Source organism: Accipiter gentilis, chromosome 30, assembly GCF_929443795.1.
Source record: "Accipiter gentilis chromosome 30, bAccGen1.1, whole genome shotgun sequence".
Taxonomy (NCBI): Eukaryota; Metazoa; Chordata; class Aves; order Accipitriformes; family Accipitridae; genus Astur; species Astur gentilis.
In genome coordinates, this window is record NC_064909.1 from 9794259 (window position 1) to 9817345 (window position 23087).

Here is a 23087-nt window from a genome sequence, read left to right on the forward strand (position 1 = left end):
GATGGTTATCCTGAACAGTTCTGTATGTATTTTGAAATGTACTTGATTAATTAAGTAACTATATTTTATAATTATGAATAATGTATATGAATTGCATTAAGTATTTAAATTCTAAACTGATAACATCAAATGGAACAGAATTGCCCAATTTTGTCTGAAAACTTCGCATTATCAGGTAAAAGAGATGGCCATTTCAACAGTAACTGAAAATGGAAATGCAGAACTGTATTGAGCCCTTCCATGAACATTCCTGCTGACCTAGGAGGAAGAGTTATCTATGCAGGATTAATATTGGAGCACAATGTCTGCTCAGCATTCAGAGCAATGAAAGAACAGGCACTGCACATCCAGTACAGGGAACAAACAAGAATCCAGAAATCCTATTTTTCCAGGGCATAGCCATATTCCACTTTTGCCAACAGGATCTCCCAGTGCACGCAGCCAAGAGGGAAACTAAGATTCATGAAGGCAACAGTGGATAAAAATGTGCAGCTATGAAGGGAACAGAAAGACCACTTTCACATGGGAAACTAATGGAAATTCAGCATACCGCTACCTCCCAGAAGAGCATTCTTATAAAGCAGAACTACTGTCCTCATTAAAGAATTGTTTTGGTGGTTGTTCATAAATTGGCTATTCTCTAAACATATTGTATCTCAGTCAAGTGACTTTTGAGTGTGTAGTTTTATTTAACATAAAACTTTTTTTGAGTCACTAATAAGTATATTTAGATTAAATGATATTTAGACTAGAAAACTTCAGGTCATGTAGTATTCTAGCAAGCCATTTTTTCCTCCTATAAATAGCAATGTTCTAATTATTACCTGTTGAGAATGAGTGAATTTAAGGTTTTAACCAAATCCTTTATGAATTTAAGTCAAACACTGAAAATTAATTCAATATGGCCCATTTCAGTTTTCTATATTGCTTGCTATGTCACTTCTCTAACCACAAAACATCTACATAGCTATCTATAGTTAATCTACACATGACTAAATCTGGATATGTGTAAAAATAATTCTGTAACACAGTATTTGCTTTTAGAAAGTCCAGAATTACCCAAGATGTACGCATCATAAGGTCCTGTTTAAAGTCAGTTTAAAACCTCTTGTGTACATCATTGGTTAGAATTTTAAAAGTGTGAAGTGCAACTGACATACTATTTTTTTCATGTAAGATTGTGTTCACACTGGCATTTTTTTTTTTTTTCCATAAGAAAAAGAACTTCTATACTCCTTTAGTTTGAGTCACTTTTATCTTCTACCAACAGAAACAATAAAATCAAAGAGAAAGAGAAGTGTCTCCACGGGTTGCCCTCATAAAGGAAAAAATTATGTTAACTCACAGTAATTAAAAATGCAGTCATAACATTGGCTGCAGTATAATCTAGACATGTCTGTTCTAGCTTTAGAATAATTTGCTGGGATACTTGTAGCGATCTAGGTGGGGCAGCACAGAGCTCAGCAATGGCTAGCAAAATGGTCTGTTTGGGGCAGTCAGAAGCTCCATGGAATTGAAAGCTTTACAATAGCAATACAATTTGAATCCTTACACAAGATCAGCAAATCAAATGTATAACTATGTTTCCTTGTAGTCTTTAATTCCGAGTACGTGCTTGGACGATATGCACCCTCACTTCCCTAGGTTTTGCCTTTATGTTTATAGGAATTAATACTTTCATTCTTCAAAAGGCCCATACGTGAATGAGACTGGCTTGTCGGATCAACTATTACTTTTTGATCTAAGAGCCACTCCTGCAGGCTTCTTTGAAATTTGATATTAGATTCAGTTTTGCTGTAATCTTAGCTCAAGTTGCAAGTTAAATATTGACCTTAAGTCCTATCTATACATGAAAAAAACCAAACCACCCTAGCTTGATATGGCACTGGAAAATTAACGCACAGGTAAAGGTCAATTTACACAACTCATCAGTTGCTCACATCATGACTTTGTAGTGTGGATACTTGCTTACAATGCTTATATGCTACTAGTGTTTCACAGTTATTCACAATTACTTCCATGTCTCCAGAACAAACAATCCACTAATAATTCAGAGAGTAGCAAAATCTACTGTAATAAAAGAATCCAGGAAATATGCAACTGAATTCACCCTAGCACACAAAAATTAGTGGATTTCTTGTACGGACACATTATCTCACACATCACTTTGCACTGTGGTCCCTGTTTAGACTAACTTGAGTACATGAGTTACGCAGCAGAAAAAAAAAAAAAGCCCATTGTCTGGAGACAACAAGTTCACAGTGGCTGTCCTTACCATGTGGTTTATCTCAATACCTACAGATTGTCCAACTGAGATTCACTGTTGTTCTTATGCCAGCAGTGGTACAATGATGTAAGGGAGGTGGCTTGCACCTTCCTCAGTGAGAGTCAGGGCCACATACAACCAACAGCACAACTTAGGGCTGTTCTCCAGATTCCCAAATTTGTGCTCCTGATGCAGTCCTTATAAATTATTACAAGTGAGCTGCCTATATGTACACAAAAGCATTCTGACTGCCCCCTCCCTTTGAATGACTTCTGTGCTCAGACTGTGAACAAGAGCCAGGAACGTGGAGGCAGGATGCTTTAACAACTATGAGGCAAAAAGACAGAGAACCGGTGTACAGGGAGGAAGACAAGACCTTTTTGCTCTCTTGTCCCGATATCTGTACACGGGGCAAGGAAGACCAAAAAATGGGTCCTAAATGTAGAATCAGTACACAATCATGCTGAAATGTTAGTAAAAAACCACATTTTTTTTTCCTCTGTTACAGTTATTACCCATTTCTTTTTTCTCAAGTAGGAAATGAGACTTTAATCAAGAAAAACACTAATACCTAAGAAGATTAAAGAAGTTCTATCAGAAAATTTTCCTTCTGAAAACGTAATCTGAGCAAAGAGATGTCACTACAATATTCTAAGACATGCTTTGTTATCTAATTGTCTCTTACAAAGAAATAAAGCAACATTACTGCACAGAACAAAAATACGCTCTACAATCTGCTTCAATACATTTCTTTTCCTAGGCTTGAAAACAGCAACATTAATCAGAGAGATAGTAAGTATTGCTAATACAGAAAAAGTAGCCCATCCCCCCCAAAGAGATGCACATTTATATTTAAAAAGCAATGCAATGGTTCTTTATACTGACTTTTATCTGTATATGATTCTCAAAGACAGCAATATTTTCCATTGTGAGGAACATTATATGGCCAGGGATGTGTACTACGTAGAAGGGAAAAACAGTTACTAACTGTCATGGTTTAACTCCAGCCAGCACCTAAGCACCACGCAGCTGCTCACTCACTTCCCCCCACCCAGTGGGATGGGGGAGAGATTCAGAAAAAAAAGTAAAAGTCGTGGGTTGAGATAAGAACAGTTTAATAGGACAGAAAGGAAGAAAATAATAATGATAGTAACAATAATAAAATGACAACAACAATAATAAAAGAATTAGAAAATGTAAAACAAGTGATGCACAATGCAATTGCTCACCACTTGCCAACCCATGCCCAGTTAGCTTCTGAGCAGCGACCTCCCCCCCTTCCCTGGCCAACTCCCCCCAGTTCATATACTGGGCATGACATCACACAATATGGAATACCCCTTTGTCCAGTTTGGGTCAGCTGTCCTGGCTGTGTCCCCTCCCAACCTCTTGTGCCCCTCCAGCCTTCTTGCTGGCTGGGCATGACAAGCTGAAAAATCCTTGACTTGGTATAAACATTACCTAGCAACAACTGAAAACATCAGTTTGTTATCAACATTCTTCTCACACTGAACCCAAAACATAGCACTATACCAGCTACTAACCTATCCAATCCAAAACCAGGACACTAACCTTTTCGTATCTTGTTCTCAGAGTAGATACATCTCTTCTACTCTTGGTTGAAGCATCTCCTGGGCACAAGAGCCAGATTTTTCTTGGCACTGAGTGGAATGACCCCTTTTTGTGTGATTTTGACCAGAGCAGATAGCACTCTAACCTGTTTTCCATTTCATCATGTGAAATTATTAATGGATACACGTGGTAAAATGGAAAAAAAAAAGCAGAACACTCCTCACAGAGCAGGCAATTCTAAAAAAGGAAAATAGATACTTTGCTTGTGTTTATAATTCTTCTTTATATGACTTTCAAAATGTACTTCATAGATCCCGAGAATCACAGTCTATTTAGAAGACATGTTGATGCATCACCCCTCAAAGTAACAGTGTTTTGCAATGATACAAATAGGTGACCAAGTAATTAGTTTGCAGAATTACAAAAAAAGGTTGCCTTCCCTACTGTATTGCGTGTGCTATTTAGAAATCGTAACGTAATCTACGTAACATAACCTAGGTAATCATAACGTAATAGTAAGGTAATAAAAAACCCCTTATAACAAGCTGACACTTTAGCTCCTCATTAAGAGAATACTATCCAGCAAGTATTTGTTAGAAAGTATCCATGGATAAGCAGGTATACATTTTATTTTTTCCACCCGTGGAATAAACAGGATAATGCCGAGGCTTCAGTTTAGAATAACACAGAGGGTTAGACAAACAGTTGAGGCTGTAAACCTTCCCTCTCCTCTATGAAAATGGAGGATAAATAGTATCAATGAAGTCAGTACTTCTTTTTGTCAAAAATATGGATAAAACCTCAAAGGTCTTTGCCCTTGTAGAAAGAGACAAAAAAAAAAAAAAAGGCACTGGTACTAGCAAGAAGTACATTAGTTTGGATCTATTAAGAGTTAACAAGGTCTTCCATAGTAATCAGACCACTGCCAAATAGACTTGACCTCACCTAGCACCAGGGGCTGAAGACTAGCCATTGAGCCATCCTGAAGCATTGAAACATCTGCAACCCTTTAGCAACTATCAACATCATCTGACATAGCAAAAGACTATTTCAGGATTTTGTCCTGTGATGATGAGAAAATTCTATGCGCAGATTACATGATGGCAAGTTTTCTGAACTCTACCTTGTAAGACACCTGCTCACATATGGAAGGTAACCCTGTACAAATGAGACACAGAGCTGATTACAGTCCTTGGAGATGATGGAAGAGATGACCCATAGTTTAGAAAATTAGTAGAGCAGCACCATCTATAAAAAGGAACAGGTACAACCTAGACCAGGCCATGGCAAAGAGGACTACTGCTACAAGTTCCAAGGACCTGTCTTTGGCTCTATTTATTCTCTGCCATGGAAATAAATTTCTTATACATAATCTGGACCAGCAGTCCAGATTATCAGTCCACAAACTGGGAATCAGGCATCTGGGAGAAAAAAAAAAAAAAAAAAGGCGTAGCAAGTATCAGTCTCCCGCAGAAGCTTCTCAAAGCAGCAGCTCTTCTGCTTTTTAAGTTGCTTGGGCTCATCTCAGCAAGTTGACTGCAACACTGAGCTTCTGTGAAGCAGTTAATAGCTACTGGAGAGAGCTGCTGAAAGTAAGTGTTCCTGGGGAGAGGAGAAGAGCATGAAGCTTCCCTGTGAAGTAGCAGTGAAGGGTGTGATCTTTCTCATTGACGCAGAGTAAGGAATAATGCCCAAAGCCACCATTTTGACATCTTCCTTTCCTTGGAGATACTGTCTGAATACAGCATGCATTGTGGGGCTGGAGTGGCAGAACTGCAGTCCCCAGCAGCCACCCTTGCCCTGTAGCAGCAAGGCGAACCTGTAATGGCAATTCTCCAGAGTACAACCTAGAGTAACCTCCAGCCTTTTATCTTATCCTGTTCTGTTCCCTCCACCTCAAGAAAACATGTATCCAGCTGAGAAGAAGGGTAGAGAATGGCAGAGAAAACATGTGAGAACTGCTCCTGGATCTACCTCATGCAGCATTTCCAGCAGATCTGGTATTTAGCTGTGAGTGTAAGTAGTTTATTGGCACAGGTGAGACTATATCAAGAGGAATAAAAATAGCATGCTGTTGCCAGTCTGATGTTGCTTCTAACATCAGTAGAGATTGCAATGCCAATGCAGGCACCTACCTCAAAGAAAAATGACATTAGAGGTTTCGAGCCTACACTTCAATCTCTAGTGGCACTGGAGTCAAAGAAGGGAAAGGAATACCCAGTTTAGAACTACTAAACATGCTAAAGCTCTCAGTAGTGGGAAGAATACTTTGATACATAACGAAAGAGACAAGGGAAGTAAGAAAAAAATTTTCCTCCGTAGAACAAATGCTGTCACATAGATCTCTAGCAGGAGTAGCACCAGAAAGGTCCTAGAGATTAACAAAAGGGGAGGTGGATGGGTGGATACATAGAGTTTCAACCAATTTTGTTATGTCATTGTGTCTGGCTGTAATAACAGACAATAGGGCCAGTCTTGTTTGTGGAAAGTACCAAGCCTTGGCTCTTTTTCTTATTGCCCATTGTAAAGGTCAGACGATTTTACCTGAGATATCCCAATATATTTTCCTGTCTTGAGGCTTTTCAGTGATCCTTCAGCTACTGCTCTGGGAATCTTACAAAAATGCCCTGAGGACAGAAAAAACCTCTTGTCCAAAGATAAGACACGTACCTTCAACCTTACAGAGGAGAGTTAAATAGCACTAAAGCAGCACTCTTGAGAGAGACAAGCTTGCACAGCTTTAAGAAAAGAAGGTCATGAGGAGTCCTATTGCAGTCTTCCGTCACCTAATAGAAGAGCATAGAGAAGATAAAAATCAAACTCTTCTCAGAAATGTGCAGTGAAAGGACTGCATTACATGAGGCAATGGACACAAGTTGCAATAAGGGAAATTTTGATTAGGTATTACAAATTTATTCACCATGAAGGCAGTCAAACCTTGGAACAAGTTACTGAGGGAAGATGTAAAATTTCTATCCTTGGAAATGCTCAAAACCTGACTGGACAAGGCCTTGAGCAAACTAATCTAAGTAGGCCATGCTTTCAGCAGTGGTTTGAAATAGATAATCTCCAGGGATCCCTTCCAATCTAAATAATCCTGTGATTCTTGACCAGGCATTCCTCGTCAGAAACAGAAGATGGGAAAAAGATTCAAGAAAATAATCCTGTTAGTGTATCTCTGGTAGCTTCCGAAGCCTTCTTTTAAGCAAACGTGCTATGTTTACCTCCACTCTGTTGTTTTGTGGCAAATGTGGAAAAGAGGTCTAGGGGCTACTGCCATGGAAGCTCTGGAATTCTTGTGGTATAAAGGGCTGTGTAGAATCCATGGTCCACAGTAACATAAAGAAATCAGAGGCAAACTTAATGAAGAAGAGTACTCCTACAAACCTACCTATTTAACACTACGCTACTTACATTACAGAGAGCTGTTCAAGGAATGTAAGAGCACCAGTTCTCATCCACGTCAAAGAAAGGTCAGAAAGCTCTGCATGAGTGCCCATTCTGTCCTGATGCTACCAATTTCTCCATCTCTGATGTCTGAGATACACACATACCAAGCATGGAAAACACAGGTGCTCTCAGTGGAAGAACTTTGCCTAGGTCTTCCAAAAATACTTCCCTACTATCCCAGTCCAATATCTTTATAGCAAAGCTGAATTATATTAGGGGATGTCTTAACAAAAATTTTTTACCTTTGTCCAATTTTTATGACATCTATGTACAAGAAATGATAGATATTTTGCTCCTAAAATTAGAAATAGCACTGTAGCATGAGTACTTCCCACAAATTTCACAACTAAGAAAGGAACATTGCTAGTTACTGCTTTACTTTTCTGCAGTTCATCATTTCTAGTAAGTTTTGAAAGTATTCTTTAAATGGGCAGTGTTCCTTTACTCCAGTGCTGTAGGGCATTTCTTGATAATCAGGAAGAAGTAGGAGAAATGAAATGAGCGTTACTTTCAGCAAAAGCTGAGTCACAGTTAAATTTTGCTACGCAACACCCTGCCCTTTGTGCCCTTCTGCTTACAGGCTGCTGCAACCTTCAGCTGTCTACAAGTTGAAAGTCATGTTCAAAAACCAAACAATGAAATCAGTAGCTTTTGTAACACGTCACATGGATCTGTGAGCATGATTTTGGGAAAGGTCCAAGTTTAGAAAATGTTGCTCCTACTATTCCAATTATGTGTCAAGAACTTTTTATTTACATGGTTTATTGTAATACTGTGTAGGATCGGGGGTTTCAGCCTGAAAATAAAAATGAGGTATTACTGGAAACTGACTAATAGTGACAATGGCCACGAATGGTCCTCCATTATGTGTGGGTGCATATTAGGAACTGCAGAGAATTAATCAGCATACCCTTATTATGTCCTATGGTGATCAACTAATCAAAGTCAATGGATAGATTTGTGCTGCTTTCAATAGCATTTGGATCAAACAAGCCATGACGCAAAAACAACTCAACCCCAAACCAGTTGATATCAAACCCTTGGATACACACTAAATAAAGATGACTGAAGTTCCCAAACTGACATATTGCCTGTGAATAGTCAGATTCCCAGACTTCTGAGCACTCACAAATAAAGTTAATTGCCAGTAAATCTGGCAGCTGTTTCAGCTTCATGTTGGTTAAAGTTTATAAACCCAGGCTTCGCAAACAATGGTAGAAACCATTGTCACTGTTGGAGACATGTTAGTGCATCTGCTAATACCTATGGCTTGTTCACCCAAGAAACTGATGCTATTCAAGACACTCTTACCTTTCTGCAAGGGGTTAACATCAGCAAGCAGTTAGAGTAAAAAAAAAAAAAATGCATGAGCAAACCTAAACAAAAAGCAGCCTCAACCATTTACTACATGAACATATTCTTTGTGCAGCTGAACTATATTGACAAAGCTATACAAGCACGTAAATGCCTAACTACATTTTTGTACTACATTTTACGTACCCATAGTTCAGTGTATAAGGTCAAGTTATTATTACATTTTTATGGCCAGTTTATATTCTTAGTGAATTTATCTTAATGGAATGGCGTAAGCATATTGTACAAAGTGTTCTTTGCCTCTATCCTCTCGTAAACCAGAACTTCCCTTTTTCAAAAATGTTAAAGGTAAGTTTATAATAAGCAATATGAGCTTGTATATTTTCTCAGCCATAGTTCCAACATTAACTCAATCACAACAGCACTGTGCCACATCAAAGACCCAAACTAGACACTGTGCCGTGACATATGGCTACCATGAGCTTATTCAGAACTTGGGTATCTCTGCATGTGCATGACTAGATGGTATAGACATCCATAGTGTATTTCAGAAAAGGACGCATCTGATCTTTGTAAAGTTGGTTCCAATCTGCACCCATCTGTACACAGCGAAACATTATGTACAACTTATACTGTATTATCAGAATGCCAATTATCAGAAAGTGAACTAATATTGAACATCCTAAAATGGAAGTTCTCAGAAAGCAGATACAAGCAGGAAGGACACACTGTCAAATTTGAATGTTATACTTCACTAACACAATTGTCAGCATAACTTGCAAATCCTCAGGTCATCTCCAGTGTCAGATGTTATAAGACTCCTTCATAAACCATTAAGCTTTGGAGAAAAAGGTTTGGAGAAAAGGTACCTGAAGATACCAAAAAAAGGGACACAAGTTGCTTTCAGCGTGTTCTCTGCATATTGTATCATACAATGAAAACAAAAGGAGACTGTGAAGAAAGGGCAGAAAATATTTCTGCCTCTGTGTGACTGCTCTCCTTTAACTTACTGCATTGTTATAAACTGATAATCCAATTATGTGAGAAATTAATGCTCTGTTATGGATCTAAGTATTTAGCAAAACCAGGCAAAGACCATGCGAGAGCCATCTTCCCCATCATATTAACAGCAAAACTCCTGTGATTGAATGAATCAAGAGTTAACACTACAACAGATTAAAGGGGCAGTTTATAGTAATTAATTGTCCAAATTATAGGTCTTATTAAAAATAAGAGTATCATCACAATAAAATGTTTGTTATAAACACCAGAGCACTATAATAAAGCAGGAGCTGTCAAACTCATCTTTGAAAAATGTTAAGAGGGGAAAAAAAAAAAAAGTAAAAACAACCCCAAGTAACATCCCTTACTCCTGTTACTAGAAATAATATAAATCAACACCTACAGCACTAATGTATTCCAATACCATAGTGTATGGGCGCAGCTAACCCACTCTTATACAGAAGGGATTAGCTTCAAAACAGGACTGTCCCACCTCTTCCTTGGCCTTGTGAAGCCCAGTCATGAGGGGAGAAGAGACTGTAAGATTGGGGACATACATTATCTCCACTGTCACTCTTGGAGGGTTTACAGGAATATAATTAACACCACAGTGGAAGTTTTATAACAATAAGGTATCCTCAAATCAATGCAACTAGGTGTGGTAAATACAGTTGAACAATACCCAAGTGTTTTTCAGTACTAGATTCTTCGTTAGACATCATCAGCTACTTGTGTATAGCCTCTCATGTGTGCAGTGGGAGTGGACATGGAAAACAAGATTTAATCGTTTAAATGCTGAAAATTATTTAAAAAGAGTACTTATTTGTTTCATGTCAACATGATTTATTTTCTTTCATACAGACAGCCATTCTATTTTGTATCTAGAGTTTCATTGCAGCACTTAATATTGTACATGATTGCTATTTGTAACTGGACAAGAACTTGCGAAGTAACACTTGGAATACTGTACCTTAGAATACACTTTTCCTCAATGTGAAATCAGAAATACCAATTAAAAAAACATGTCACCTTGTTTTATGATTCAAATCTACTATTAAAAATATTGCTAAGAAACATCTGGTTGGTATTCACACCAGTTTGTTTACATACATGTCAACAGATAACCCTCATATTCCAAGTCTGAGTGAAAACAGACCTTTCAGCAAATTCAGCCTCACCCTAATTCCTTCTGAAATAAGTGATAACTTCTGCTTCATTGGGTGCAGAATATTATCCACTAGTGATAAAACTCTCAATGAACTTAAAAATATTACCTTTAATAATAAATTCTTACCTCAACCTATTATCGCTGATCTCAGTGACACAGGAACACAGTCTAAGGGATCATTAAATAAACAAGCATATGCCTTTCTAGATTTGAAATTACATTTTTTTCAATGAACTGACAACAACATAAAAACTAATCACAATAACCTTTATTACAGATTCACTCATATTTTCAACGGCTGAAGACTTTCTTTTCAGTGCTAAATAACTTAGCATTTAAGCAGAACAGCAATCATGAAACAACAAAACTCTACAGCAGTTATGAAGTGGCAAAAGAATAAAACCTGGATTTCTTTATCTGCATTTTCAAGCCCTTACAAGATTGCACTAAAGATGGCATAACTGACCAGGAGGCGGGCAGGATACTACACTGTAATCACAGTTACTAAAAGCAATCTGAATTACAGAAGTTAAAGCAAAACTAGACCTATTTTAAAGTACTGTGTTTAGTATTGCACAAAGACTAAAAATCATTACCTTTCTGGATTACAAAGGGCTTTTAGAACATAAACTACCATGATGAATTATTGCAATTTCTTTTTCTAAAATGTGAATAAAACAATGATAGATTATGTGGAAGTGAAATAAATATAAGTTTTCAGTAGAGTCTTGAATAATATTCAAGCAGTATGCAACTCAATCTTTAAAAAACATTTCATTGTTTATAACATAAATAAAATTTAAAAGCTTTAAAAAAAATCAACTTATAATTAGACATGCTGTATCACTGAAATGCATTTTCAAAAGTTAGTGATTTTACCGGGAGGAGGGAAGAACCAAGCTTTTGTGGGAAATCTCACAGTTCCAGAAAGTATGCAAAATTAGACAAAAGCTAATTATAAAGCCTTAGAAGATGCTGCTTACAACAAGATAGATATAAGAAGTTACCTAAGTTCAAACACAAATCAATGACCAGAAGTATAATTTACATACCTGGTACTAGGGAGAAAAGCAGTAGACTACAAACAAAATCAGTATCTTGAAATGATCTTAAAAGTAGTTACTCAAATGGAATCAAATTTTAAAACAATCTTCACTTTTAACATTGTGTATGTTGTGTGTTTTAGCAGCCAAACTTGTGGCTTTTGGTCAGACATCAATCCATATGAAGAAAGGAAACTTAAGAATGAGCAAACTGCCATCCAAGAACCTACACACCCAGTCCTGCATCACTTCAGTTAGCGAGAACTGTCACGGAGCTCAACAGGTACAGGATCACGCCCCACTTGGAAAACAGCTTTATCTTATTTGCAGTACTTATTATTTTGAGATTTGAACATGCAGAAAAGTCAAAGAAATGAAAGATTAAATTCTCACAAAGCAACAATTCTCTCCTACAGTGCAAGATGTATGGTGCATTTCTGCTGATAATGTTTAAATATATTGCCTTGACACATGCTCATGCATGGTTTTGCTTCTGCTGTGCATTCAACTGAATGAGTAAGCATTGTGCTCACTTAAGATCAATGTTCCACAGTACACAGTGCCCCGTTGTTTATGGAAGTTTCAAAATGGTAGTCATGATCTACTGAGTCCGTTTTCAACTTCTCACATTTAGTAAGGTGTTCCAAAGCAAAAGACAAGTTCAAAAGAATGTATGAACCTGAACAGTTATAAAAACAGGAGCCTTTGGGGAAAACAATGGGTTTTTAACTTGTTTTAAACTTCTTCATACAGCTGCTTTGCGAAATATATTTCCCATTGTGATTTACAGTATACTACAGCTGTTTCTTTGTGTACTTTATTAAGTTATCCACATTTTTTTAATAACAGTTGAAAACCAGAGTTCCAGACTACTGGCAGTCCTAGATAAAGGCAAATATCACGCCAGAGCAAACAAAAAGGGACCCAGTGGATATAGAGGAAGTGACAGGAAGTTTTGGAAGAAACAAACAGAACAGAACAAAAGTTTCAAAGAGCCTGAGCTGCATCAAGAAGATTTATGGGAAACATTTTGACTTTACAGTCTTAGAAACTTTCATTTGGCGGTGGGCAAGGAGGTGAGGGGCAGGAAGGATTAGAATGGAGAACGCAGCGATAGGGCTTAATCTATTTCTGAACTTTGTGAGTCACATTTAATGTAAAGTTGCAAGTCACGCTGTTGGTAAACAGCAGCAGTAACAACAAAAAGTTCATAAATTCTGTAATTCATTCTGTCATGATAAACACTACCAGGTAACAATCCTGCACTGACCTTGTGAATGCACTAGTTGACAAAATGTCAATTAGAAATTAATAGAATTATGAAATAGTTTAATGTTAAATGAAAAGCTCCAATAACCTTATGATACAAATTAAACTTTGATTAATTCACAGGTAACTATCATAAAATTTGTTACAGACGAATGCTCTTAACTGTTACCAAGATTTGAAGACAGAAATAAAACAGGGACTTTTTTTTTGGTAAGTTAATCAAATTTTCAATAATATAACAAATGTCACAAATGGAATAAATTGATTTGTGATACTATTACACCACAGCAGATTTTATGAATAGAATTGTATTGTTCCAGTTCATACAGATGGCTGCAGTATCTGTTCTGAAGAAAGCAGTAAAAGGTCAAAAGAAACAGGTAAAGCCTTTAATGTGCAATTTCTATTTATCTTAGGTATTTGCATGATAAACAGTCTTAATATTATGCTCACCACATTGCTCTGAGGTACAAAACATACTATCTCTATTTGTCAGAAAGCATTAAATGACTTACCTAAAACACCCTGTAGTAGACTGTACATTTTCTAAGTTTCTTGCTCACATCTTAACTACTCTTTTCTACCTGAAAAGAAAAATGCTCAGGATCACTGATAATTCTGCTTACACTTGCTCAGAGAAAGGAAGTTATCACCTAAGGAATAAGAAGATAAAATAATTTCTTCATTTCTCAAAAAGCCACGAATTCTTGGCTTTGGTGCTGCTAGAAAAACAGGAGACTCCCATGAAGAAGAAAACTACAGAATACTTAGTGCCTACACTTGATCAAGGGCTGTTCATAAGTAATAGAACTATACACACTGAGAGATTTGTGAACTTTTTTTTAAACATTAATTTTCTCATATACCTTCATCATCCAGACTATACCCACTTCTACAAAAACTTTTATCATGTCCCTTCTTGAATCCCATCTTCCCTCATTAGATTCACAACCACAGTAATAAATAGCTTTAAGGGTAACTGCCATCTTCTACCTTGCATAACCTAACGATCTAATGAGAAAATGATATTTCAAATACATTTCAAATGTATCATGTTTTTTCTAGAATGAAAAAGCCAGACTGCAAGAACTGACTTGACATTCAGCTCTGGTTCATACCAAAAGGAAATCCTTACGAATGTGAAGGAGAGAAAGTAGCACATTTAAGTCACAGATATAACTCCCATTTACCTTTTTAGAGAGCTCCCACAGAAAAAGGAGGGCAACCACAAATCAGAAGTGTAACATAGCCGCATCTCCTCCATAGCCACAGGAAAGGTGCAATTATAATTTAGCAACAAAACAGCAACCCCTCCAGGCAGAACTAAATCACAAACATCATATTGAGAAACAAAAATCACTCCTCCTTTCCCTCTACCCTCAGGCTTATAATTAAGGGAAACTCAAAAGAGATCCTCTTTATTTCTATTGCTTGAAAACAAAGAGCCCTCTTGAGTCAGAGAATACATATCTTTTTCTTAACTTCCACCAGAAACTCCTTCTACTCTGCCCTGAAAATGGATTCCAGACATAGAAGGCAAGGACATAGAAAGCAATAGAAAATATATCTATTTTTTTAAAAATCAGATCAATAGATCTAAGTTGCTAAAAGTATGTGGACCTTCGTAAGTCTCATAAGAATTAAAATACCCTGATAACATTAAAATGCTAGATGTTTTTAGAGAAAAGGGTAATTAGCACTTAGAAGTGAGGAAGGGCTTTAATCATCATGGAACTTAAAGAACAGCTGTTAATTATTGCCTGTGGGAAACCAAAGGGCTGACAGGAAGAATAATGACAAAATTAAGTACCAAATTTCTGTTTCTGTTGAAACCACAGGTTTTAAGTGTCCGTTTCAGTTAAAAAAAATTAAGCTCTGGGCTTGTGTTCTGGAAGCACTCTATCAGTCCACTTGGATTGCTTTGTGACAATATTCTCTAGCTGCTGACTGGCCATTTCTGTCCTTCAGCTTGTGAGAGCCTCTCTAATGCCTTGTAGCTGTTTGGGTTCATCCCAGTAACTCCCATGAGGACACTCGGTATCTTGAGCAAGTAGGTCACATTCTGGGATGAGAATGAGTAGAATCCATAGATCGTGGTAGTTCTGCTGTAGAGGGCAAATTATTATGCAGGACTCACACAGAGTCTGATTCTGCTCAGTACTCACCAACTTCCAGTAAGGTTGTTTCTGATGGGGCACCGTCTGAAAGCTAGGAAGGGCAAAAGGAAAATTCTGGGAAAGCTTCACTTCAAAGCATAGGACTTTTTCCAGGAAAAGGGGATTATTTAACTATTTTCCAGAGAGGTTCTAGTATAGGATAGTACATCACAGGCAGAGATGTACAATCAGTACAGATTTTTTTTTAGAGTTACAACAAGCTTTGCAGTGGTATTCTGGTAGCTCATTCAAAAGACTGTTTCTTTATCGGCATACAATCATCCTTATAATGGTGAGGTACGTGTTGTAAATGCCCCCTTCAGAGGAGATACAGTGTTACCTTCAGAACTGACAATATATCCTGGGACTGTTTTGTTGCACTTCAAGCAATTAACCGTGCAACTACATGTATATTGGTCCAAACACCATTCTGTTTGACAGGGGTGTTCATAGTAGCCAGAAACAGCTTAATGGAAAAATAGCAGCTATTAAATTTCCAGAAAATGATTAATTAATCCAGGTTTTTCATAGAGAACAGCTTTATTGTCTTGATTTTAGGAACAGCACAGATTTCTTGGTACAGATTTCTAGAATTTCTTTTTTAAAACCACTGAAGGAGAAAAGCTTGTATTTCTGAAGGCTTGTCCGCTTCTCTCCTCTACTTCTCTGTAAGATTTATCTAATAAAAGGCACAGCCACTCTTTACAACCATACCAGCTTCCCTTGGAATCCTCTGTGACAGCAGTATTTAGCTTAAGTTTGCACTGCACCACATCATCGTTACACTGCACAGCAAAGCCCTTCAAACTGGATATGCAATCTCTGCGAACATATGCCGCTTTACTACAACGGAAGACTGAAAAAGGATTGCCAACGACTATTCAAGTACCTTTTCTACTACACTGCCACACATGAAGGGTTGAATCTCTACTTCCTTCAAGTCAAGACTTTGGCTAAACCTATCCAAAAACACTTGAAAATAATCTCAAATAAACTACTTGGTTAAACTGTGGAATGAAAATATTCCCATGTTCCAGTCTAGATTTAGGTCAACGCCTTGATCTTTCAAATACAAAAAAAGATGAGTTTAAGAGCTTGTGCATGCTGATGTGGCTGCATCAGACATATGGGGACAGAAGTTGGCGCACTTATTTTGCCTTCAGGCAGTCTTAACCTACTTTCCAGCTCTTCTATAGAGACTTTTATTTGGTGCTTATTGCATAACTCTTGGTGAATTTTTCTACTTCTTTTACTTGCTCACAGTTACTAGCAAACCAGAAGCTACTTGCTGATGATGTAGTTCAAGCTCCTTTTTTCACATGGCCCACCACATTTTCCTTAAGCTCAAACAACCTGAGAAGATAACACCCCAAGCTAAAGATCTATTTCCTGCCTCATCTGTCTACAGAAAGCAACAGCTTTAGGAGACAGACATACAGTTACTGACTTTCATGCACAGCTTCTCAAAAAAGTCAAAAGGACCCAGCAGTTTTATAATACCCGATTCTGAAATACAAAGAGTTACAATAACAAGTGGGTAAGCCTTGTCTACCAAATACTACCATTAAAAGCCTGTACACACAGCCCAATCTCCTTTCAAACATACAGTCATTATAGCTTTTTTTTAAAAAAACCATAGGATGATCTGATCCTTAGAAACAAGGCAAAAGAGCCAAGGCCAGCTCCTACAGGGGAGTGTAAATGCTCCTAGGCTCTGGTTTTTCACAGAAAGAGTACATGGCCACAAAAGCTACAGAACATCCTCAGGCTGTTCTTGACAAAGATGGACTTGGCAACTGGAATAGAAATGAAACAGCATCCTTTAAGATTCCAGATATAAGCTACTGCTGTCATTGCTGTAATTAAGAGAAAGGCTGTGACATAAATGGCATCCCCGACATGATATTTATGTAATAATTAATTGTTCCAGTAGGCACAGAAACTATCCCCCCGGGTAAGATGTTGCTTTTGTTTACTGGGGGAGCACAGTACTGGAACAAGAGCACCATGGTTTGCCGTCTGCTCGTGCTCTCGTACGAGAGAGTAACTCTTTCACAGGGCTCCCCGCAAAGCGAGGTTAAGCGACGTCGCAGGCTCCCTTGCTGATGCCAAATAACGGAAAACCGACGGCATCGCACAAAGAAGCCTCTCTCTGTTTCAAGAGCTGTAAATTCAACCGGAGCTGTTGACTCCCGTGACTCAGAGGCGTCACTACCCGCAGAAATCAGCGCCCCAGCCGCGGCTCGGCTCGGCTCCACGCCCCGCGGGGCGGGCAGGGCAGGGCCGTGCCGTACCGGGCCCGGGCTCTCCGCCCGCCCGCCCTGCCTCCCCTCAGCCGCGGCGGTGAACGGGCCCCGCTCCCACCCGGCCGGGCTCCTCACCTCTGCCCACCGGCCCAGCCCGGCCCGGCCCTGCCCGAGCCCTGCGGCCGGGGGATGAGGAGAGCCCCGGCCGGGGAGGGCGAGGGAGCCCCGGCCCGGCCCCGCCCGCCGCCTCAAGGAGCCCGGCGCGGTCGCCAGGCAACCGCCGGCCGCGGCCCCTGCTGCTGTAAACACCGCCACGCACGTGACGTGACGCAGCGCGCACAACCCCGACGACGCGGCCACCCCCGCGTTACGTTACGTCACGTCACCTCCCCCCGCGGGGACGGCGGGGCGCCTATAAATAACGCCAGGGCCTGCGCACGCGCACTGCCGGCGCGGGGTCGGGGGGAGCGGGACGGAGCCCAGCGAGGCCGTCACCGCCGACGCGGCCGCGGCCACGCCCGCCGGCCACCGTACTCCCCACCCTCACCTTCTATTTTTATTCCTTTGTTTCAGGTCCCCGCCCCTCCGCCGGCAGCCGCCGCGGGAGGACGGGATGACGCCATCCGCTTCCCGGAACGATGACGCGCGGGGAGCGGAGCGGCGCGGGGGGGAGGGGGAGGGGGGGGGGGGGGGGAAAGCCGTTGGAATGCGCGCGGGGCTTCGCTGCCTTAAAGGGGCAGCGTCCCCGGGCCCCGCCCCCGGGCGGGGGGCGGCCCTGACGGACGGGCGCAGCTGGCGGGGGAGAGGAGAGGAGAGGGGAGGGGGGGGGGATTCGGAGCCACCGCGCTCAGCCCGGCTCCAGCCCCCGGTGCCGCAGCCGCCGCTCCGGCGAGGGGCAGCGGGGCCCGGTCCCGGCCCAGTCCCTGCCCGGAGCTCTCCCCAGGGGCCGGGCTCGGCCCCGAGGGGAGCGGGGAGCGGGGCGCGGGCGGGTGGCAGGTGCCGAGGCCCGGCCCGGGTGTCGCCCCGCCGAGGGAAGCTCGGCCTGGCGGCGAACGTGACCCCTCCGGGGGGGGTGTCTCCCCAGCGTGTGTCCCCCCGGTCGGGGGTCGGGCCCGAAGCGGCGTGGGCACCGCGCGGGGTCGTCCTCCTCCCCGGGCAGCTCGGCGGAGGCGGCCGCGACCGGCCGGGCCTGCCGCGGCTGGGGTTCGGGATGGAGCGGTTCTCTCCATCGCCGGTTAGCGGCCGTTGCGGCGGAGCGGCTCCCCGAGGGCGGCCGGGGTCCCCTGCGGCCCGGCCTGGCGGGGACCCGCGGGAGAGGAACGCCCGGTGCTGGCCCAGAGCAGCCCCAGCAGCAGCAGCGTGGCGTGGACAGCGCCTGTCCGCCTCTGTGGGGCGAGCCGCAGATACACATCGTTAATAAAACGACGCTAATTCACAAAGGAAGAAGTCCTGAATGCGCTTTCTGTACGTTTCTAGCTGAAACACAGAGGCATCGGACGCCCCAGTAAAGGTTTTCTGACGATACGTTAAGCGTGAGCGTGTTTGACATAACGAAACACAGCTTTGACTCGGCCGGGAGCTGAGGGCTTGTCCATAGTAGGTTATCCCTGGATCGGGGATGTGCTCCGAAATAAAGCCCCTCACTCAGTATAAGGTCGAGATGATGCTGTGGCATCATATTTAGATCATGGCTCGTAGGGAAATCTAGGGTGTACTTAGTCACCTATGGCATGACCTTATATTCCCACTCAATTTAGTAACAACAGTTGGTTTCTTATGGGGCATGTGAGATTTAATTTATTAACTGAGTTTCTAGGATAAGTGGAGAGGAAAGTCAGAAAAGGCAGGAGATGAGAAGTCAGCAGATGAAAGGGAAATGCTCAGAGAGATGGAGCTCCCAGAGAAACGTAAGTCTTGTCTCCTAAGCTGCTCAAAATGGGACGTTAATGTAAATGCAGTTACTTATCAACAAATATTTTTGATACGTTGCCCCGAGTGATCTTTTTTTTTCCTGATTTTTAAAATATCTGGTTATGATTCTCATTTCAGCTCTTGCCTTTTGTTCGGTTTTGAGCCTTTTTATTGAATAGCACAGTGGGATCTGTGGGAATACTAAAACTCTTGTGTTCCGAGAATGATGTTTCAGCCATCTGAAAAAAAAAAAAAAAAAAAAAGCCTCCGTTTACATTTGGATGGTATTATCTTATTCATCAGGCTGGCATGTGGGAATATTGATATATGTTTGAGCATGTAAAATCCTGGTAGGCAAATACCAGAATAACTTGCCTCTGTATATTATCGGAAAAAAAATGCTGCGGCTTAGCCTTGAGATAGCCAGTGTGTCACAGATGCATGTTGCCATATCTTTTAACTCTGGAACGAATTCTGCTCTTACTGTCCCTTTGACTGCTTTAAGTTTAGGACAAGATATGTTACAAGAACTTTTAGCTTGCTGAAGAGCTTCCGCCTTTTTGCATTATGGTCCAAAAGTGAGCTAAAAGGGTGTTGGCTGTTTTTCCTAAATGATCACTTGCATTAACTAAGCCAAGAAAGAGGTAGAATTAATAAAACATCAGAGATGATTGACTCTGAAATGTAATCTAATTAAGATGTCAATTTAAATAAATCACTTACTGCTGTTGGAACTAAATAATGAATGTCAAAAGCTGTTCATGTGCAAAAGATATCGGAAGTTTTCCTGTGAAAGTCATTCTTCACAAATTCAGCGTTTTTCATTCTTGCTCTTATAAATAATCAGGCAGGCTATTCTCTTACCAATTTTATGTTTCGGTGAATCTGAATTTGATTGTCACGCAAGCCTCCTTATGAGTCATTATCATAATTTCACATCACTCATTAAATGAAAGTTGTTTTTCACCCTAAATCCCCTAACCTACTTCTATTATGCCAGCAGGAGCATTCAGAAACTGGCACTAAGGTGCAGCTCTGATACAAGTTTTCTGTTTCCCTCTGACTCATTTGACATTAACATAATTATGTTACAGGAGTCAAAGTGATTTTCCAACTATGAGTAATGCACAATACTAGAGCGAATGTTTACAAGACACTGAGGCATATCAGCTAGCTGAAGTAACCAGCTGCTGATAACAGCTGAAGTAAGTTGGGGAATTAAAAAAGTCTTATAATACAATTATCCTTCTTTGGCACTCGGTGTCATGTACGGCTGTGAGGTAGGTCGTGTGCTCTGCGAGGAAGGATCCAGAAGCAGCACTGTGCTGTAACCGGGAGAAGACTGAGCCCGTGGGTAGTTCGCACAAGAAGTCTTCATAGTTTTCTTCCCACTTGCATATTTATGGCAAAGTTGTGCTCAAATGAGAGCAGTGATCTTTTCAAGAAGCGGCTGTATTTACCAGAGTTCATTTCAAAATGCAAGTGACACACATCCTCTCAGCCAGGAACACAAGATCAAAATGAAACAACAACAAAAAAAATATGAGGTCATCTCGCAAATATTTTGAACCCTGTGTATGTGAATAACACAAAAGAAGAAAACCGATAAGGCAAAATTGAGTGCTGTTACCACAATGAAATATCTTTTCTCTGTAATAAAAATATCTATCTGCAGGCTAGTGATAATGGTACAAAGAAGAGTTACAATTCATATGTTCTGAATAAATAGCAGAAAAGGTAACTACAAAGTGTATAAGCCGTAAGAAAAACCTATAAAAATAAAACAAAATCTTAGTGGTGATGACTTGTTTCAAGTGTTCTGCGAAATTTTTAGAAACTACTGATTTCTCAGGATTTTTTTAAGTAGTTTGAGAAACAAGTTAATTTTTTCTGACTTTTTTTTTTGTTGTTGATTACAAGTGGCTTTTGAATGGGGCACTTTCTATTTAGAATTTTGTCAACTTTGGCTGGATATCCTTCCGATGAGGCCTTATTCAGTAATGCGCCGGTCACCCAGAACATCACTGGTTTCGTAAGAGCTGAGGACACTTAGTTTCTCCTAGGATTAGCCTGTGAAGGTAGAAATCTAATTTTGAAATACCAACACAAACTAACTGCAATTTGCTAGGGTACTATAACTGAAAATAACCAGTTAGCGACTTTCCTATAAAGTACAACAGAAATACAAGTGGGAAAGAGGGTCGAATGCAGAAAATATGTGCTGATAGCAGAACTGTTAGCAGAAAGCCTGTTTTCCAGGAGACATATTCAAAGAATTCAGAAAAAAATTCCACGTCACACCCCATTCTTTATTTCACAAGAAAAACTGCTGAGGCCAGACAGTTGGCATGCTCGAATTATCATCACTGGCTCTCAGAGCTGGATGAGGACCAGAACTGGTAAAAAAGTTGTTTGTGGCTGAGGAAGGCTGGAGGAGGAAAGGTTTGCCATGGTACCTCGCATTGACAACACTCCCCATTTGACAGGAGAGTCAAGGCTCGGAGGTTTTCTATTTTCTCTGCTATGGTTTTCATGCTGCACGACCACAGGCAAACTCTAGACCTGTTTCCTTCAGTTTGCCCACCTCTTACTTAGTAGGAGATGTGATGTACCTGCTGTGCGGAGATGGCTTTGGATGGCAACTGCTACTACAACAACCAGCATGAAAGTATATAACACGTGTTGATAAAATCACCCAGCAGAACCCAAACCAAACATAAACAGAACAATCCAAGCCCCATCAGCAGAAATGAACTTCCATAGCACAACTTAGCAGTCTTAAATTTAATCTGATTTGCTATAAGCTCATCCAAGACTGCAGTTTTATAACTACAAATATCCACTTCCATAGCATGCTGTGCCGCTGCGTTTACATCTATTTTCACTAGTTTTAATCGCCAATATCGCTAACTACCAAAGCTCAACTCTCGGCTCAGGTTGCTAAAATGTACTCTATTACCAGAGCAGGTTCTTGTACTGCAGGCGTATATTGTGTTATTCCTTATAGCAATACGTAACAGGGGATGTTTGTACAATAGTTCTGCTCATCTCCGTACCTACCTGGAGTCTGCTAATGAAACGGTCTTGAAAGCAGTACCTCTGCAATCCTCTGCATTTTCACCTCCTGCTTACCCACTTGGCTCGCAAGGAATTTTCTTCTTACAGTGATTTTCAGGGCAGCTGCACACCGTGCCCTGACCCCCTTTTTCCTCTTGGAGGAACTACCATTTATTTGTAACTTTTATTTAGTATTCTGCGGTGACATACAACCTGTGCAAATTCCAAGTATTTAACCTTTGTTCCTTGCCGAAGCTTTGCAAATTAACTTAAAATAGCAGAGTGAAATAGGCACCCAGGGGTGTTTGCTGGAAGTAACTGATAAAATCTTGCAGAGTACTGCTTGCCCTTACTGGTTGGTTGGGTTTTGTTGTTGTTAGCTTGTTTTTCAAGCTGAGCTCCCAAAACAAAATGTTCACATACAATTATGCAGTGTAGAAAATCATTATGATTTTAGAAACCAAATAAAAATAAACAGATCCATCAAGATTTAGCTTATTTTCTGAATTAGAGAAAAGTTGGCTGATACTAATTTTCTGAGTTTTCAGAGTATATATATCTTGTAACAAGACCCCATGTTTCTATAATAAAAATAGCTGTCTTGGTGATAACTGATAACATGTTACTCTGAAT

At 40.5% G+C, this 23087-nt stretch overlaps 1 long non-coding RNA gene across 2 annotated transcripts in view; it reads right to left on the minus strand.

The window, feature by feature from the left end:
• The window catches only part of LOC126052648 (uncharacterized), a 65468-nt gene extending 47853 nt beyond the window's left edge, over window positions 1-17615 (minus strand). For both annotated transcript variants that reach the window (XR_007510114.1, XR_007510113.1), the window contains exon 1: window positions 13600-17615. This is a non-coding gene — a long non-coding RNA (uncharacterized LOC126052648). The remainder of the gene's footprint in view (window positions 1-13599) is intronic.
• Between the last annotated feature and the right edge of the window lie 5472 nt (window positions 17616-23087).